We start from the raw sequence: 4,551 nt of genomic DNA on the forward strand, positions 1-4,551 counted from the left end.
CTACTATCTAAATGTGCAATTACGACAAAGCCTATTTAACGTTTTAAAATTTAAAAAATGATTAGATGATATTAATTGAGAATGTTTTAATAAGATTGAATTTCTACTATTTCAGTAATAATAATAATAAATAATATTAATTGAAAAGGTTTTAAGATCTTTTTAAATAATTAGTATTAAAAATGATTATTTTGAAATAAAGTCATTGTCTATTTTTTTAAGCGAAATAGAATATCATTTAATTATTTATTATTTAATTTTAATATCATAACTTATTCTATTAATAGTAACAATAGATTCATTCTATGAACAAATTTCCTTATTAATAATAATATCATAATTGATTCTATTAATAGTAACAATAGATTCCTCTAATTTAAGTTTTAAAAAATGATTAAATGATATTAATTGAGAACATTTTAAGATCTACTATCTAAATGTACAATTACGACATAACCTATTTAGCATTTTAAAATTAAAAAATGATTAGATGATATTAATTGAGAATGTTTTAATAAGATTGAATTCCTAAAATTCGAGTTTTAAAAATAATTAAATAATATTAATTGAAAACATTTTAAGATCTATTTAAATAATTAGTATTACAAATGATTATTTTGAATATCAATATATTTTTACTTAATAATTGTAATACCATAACTCATTATATTATTAGTAACAATCGATTCCTCTTATTTAAGTATTAAAAATGATTAAATAATATTAATTGTGAACATTTTAAGATTTACTATTTAAATGTGCAATTACTATATATCATATTTAACATTTTAAAATTTAAAAATAATTAGATGATAGTAATTGAGAATGTTTTAATAAGATTGAATTTATATCCATAATGAGCATTGCTTATATCCATAATGACATGGCAATGAACTTAAGTTAAGGAGATGGTGACATGTGTCAATAAGGAGCTTTTTTTTTAATAATTAGTATATTAAAATTATTATTTTGAAATAAATTCATTGTTAGTTATTTTTTAAGGGAGTTAGAATATCAACATATTTCCTTATTAATTGTAATATCATAACTCATTATATGACTAATTGAAAAGCGGAAGACAGTTTCGACCATATATTTGTAGTCTCATTATTACGTTTTCGCAAATTAATTATTTACAATTATGCAAATTTATATCCATAATGAGCATTGCTTAAAATTAACAAATCATAAGTAATTTAATCAAAATATAAATCAAATCAATTATACAATTTGAAACTTTCATATAATATAGAAGAAAGTCATAACAAAAAATGACAAAATGGCTTATCAAGATCCCTGATGATGATAATGGATTCAACATTGAAACATGTTTTGGATCGGATCTAGAACTTTAGTAAGTGTGGATAAACTCGAATGATAGTTGTAGGAATCAAAATATGTTCAAAATTATATCAGTTTTTTTCTTTTAAGGCTTTTATCTATTTGATTGGCAAAATATGAAATAAAATTATATCTATCAATGAACATCTCGGTAGATAATCCATGAATGATGAAGTAATAAAAAAGTGAAATGACTATAAAATCATACCTCGTTTAGTAATGGAAGAGATTAGATTTGTCTAATCAAAACAAAAAAATGTAGGAGAAGTAGTTTGTGAGTTTCAAAAGAAGAGAAGATTAAGAAGTAAATTGAAATAAGAATAGAGAAGAAAATTAAGAAGTAAATTGAAATGAAATAAGAGTAGAGAAATGAAAGATTAATTTGATGAAAATCATATGTCGTTTGATGATGGAAAAAATTAGACCTGTCTAATAAAAATGAAAAAAAATAATATAGGAGAAGTAATTTGTGAGTTTCAAAAGAATAGAAGATTAACAAGTAAATTGAAATAAGAATAGAGAAAAAAACTAAGAAGTAAATTGAAATGAAATAAGAGTAGAGAAATGAAAGATTAATTTGATGAAAATACACTATTCTTTGGACAGTCTATTTTCACATATATTTATATTAAGATAGTAGAATAAGGATATAGTGTGTGAGAGTTTATTATAAGAATATGTGGGCATTTTGGAGGGGGAAAGTTAAAGAAATGGTGACATGTGTCAATGATGACATGGGAATGAGCTTAAGTTAAGGAGATGGTGACATGTGTCAATAAGAAGATTTTTTTGTTATATAGATAATAGAAGTGTGTCACTCCATGTGACACAACTTGTAATTGGTTGAAAAAAAAATGTATTTAAGTTAAAAAATTAAAGATTAAATATTTTCCTGACCAATCATAAATAGTGGTACATTGAATGGTACACTTTTATGAGACAACAAATATTCACCCATAAAAGAGGGTTATAATTCCAATACATGGAAATAGAGTACAAAATAAAATAATAATATTTATTATTTTATTTATGTTATAATAATATTTTTATTCTTAAAATTAAGAGTAAAAATATTACTATAGTAACTAAAAAGATACTATTGGTGAAGAGCCTAAGATGTATGGTGATTTGACTGATTGGTATGGCTGTAAAGCACGCTATGAACATATGCCTATTTCTCAGTGGTTACGGGTCCGACCCAAAGGTCAAATAACTCAAGACATCACCTTAGGCCCAATTATTTGAGACCAAGATGTATTTATTTTTAGTTAAAATCCTCATTAAAGAGTATAATTATAATCTACATTAAAATATAAATTATAAATGGATAGGGTTTATATTTAGAGAAAAACTTGTGTGGACACAAAAGTATATAGAGACAACTAATGATCTTAACAATACATTAATATTTTAATTCTAATTAAACTTAATTTGAAATTATAGCATCAAAAATCATAAAATATATTTGTTTTGAAATGTAACATGTTACATACACCTCTATACAAAATTTTCTCCAAAACTCATTGACATGGTTAGATTTTATAGAAGAGAAATCCTATAGACTCATTAATTTGGATCATGCCCTTCATTACCATCATTAAAAATTCTGATAACTTGTTTTTAATAAAAGTCATGTTATTTTTCAACTATATAATTGTTTAAAAATTCCATTTGGACAAGTTAACCTATCAATTATAAACTAATAAGGTGTTCCTACAGAAATGTAGAGTCTCGCTATATTTCTAAAAATACTAAAATATCAATAGTTTGATTCTTATCAGAAATATTTGTTGAAAAATATATTTGTTTGGAGAAACAATCATACACTCCAAAAAGAATTAATTCAATACATATAAGGTAAGATGATACATTTCATAATTTCATAGTATACAAAACTTATCAACCATAATTTTTAATGAAATAAGGCAAGGTTTAAGAAAAACATAAATAAAAGACAATTAAAAAAATCAATACTTTGTAATGACGAGCTTGTAACTTAAAGGTTACCTAGCATGTGAATATGCTTATATAATTATTATTATTTAACACTTGTTGCATGTTTTTTTGTACCAATATTTTTGGCATTGCTAAATATTGAATAATACCATTTTTATAGAATTCAACCTAGTGATGTTATATTGGGATAGTGGTTGGCTTTTGTGGTAAAACAAAAGAAAGAAAGAAACAGAAAATAAAGAACTATTTTTTTTAATTAACAATGATATTTCTTTGCTGAAGAAATTAATCTCTTTTAGAGTATATGTTTTTTGCTCTTAACAAATATCGCTTATAAAAATTGAATACTTAATCTTTTGACATTTCAAAAATCTAACAAAATCTTACACCATTAAACCAATATCATGTCGATAAATAAAGAACTCTTTTCTCAATGACAATAATAATCTATCTTGCAATAAATAAAAAGCTTTAAATTCGTTGCAGAATAACACACTCAAACACAAAATAAAAATAAAAAAAGAAAAATATATGTCAATTATTCACTCTTCAATAAAAGTAAATCAAACTAATAGTGTATGATGTAGTGATTATGTATAAATATTATACTAAAAAAATAAATAAAATTTAATATTATGCATCATTAGTATAAAGATTTATACACATTTATTATTCATTTGAGTTATTTTTTTTTTAAAATATGATTAAATATAAATTGTGAATAATACAAAAGCAATTATATAAAACTCTCACACCTTAAATTAATACATATTTTATGATATAAATATCAAACTACTGAATAACAAAGTGAATTGGACAACTCCACATGATTGAGTGGCTAGACTAAGCTTGGATAGCATGTTCCCAAAAAGTACAAAGGTGTATAACCATATATATAGTTTGACCTTTTTCTTCATAGCATGTATTCTATTCTCTTTGGCTTACAGTGAATCTGGCCATCTTCTTAATGTGAGTCATAGAGTGAGCTAATGACTATTTCTATTACTATTCCAACTTTTCCATTTTTTATTTCCTTTATTCTCCTCACATCCAAACACATGTCTCAACTCTTCACCTTTTATTGCAATGAATGCAAAATATAAATGAAAGCATTAATGACAGTTTTGGACGCAAGATAGATTGTGATGAGACTTTTGGAGGGAAATTTAATAGCAAAATAATAAATATATATAGATCTTTCTCTATAAAATGATATTTTATATCTTAAAGAGTTATTCACTATTTATTATTTAC

This window comes from Lupinus angustifolius, chromosome LG13 (assembly GCF_001865875.1).
Source record: "Lupinus angustifolius cultivar Tanjil chromosome LG13, LupAngTanjil_v1.0, whole genome shotgun sequence".
Classification (NCBI taxonomy): Eukaryota; Viridiplantae; Streptophyta; class Magnoliopsida; order Fabales; family Fabaceae; genus Lupinus; species Lupinus angustifolius.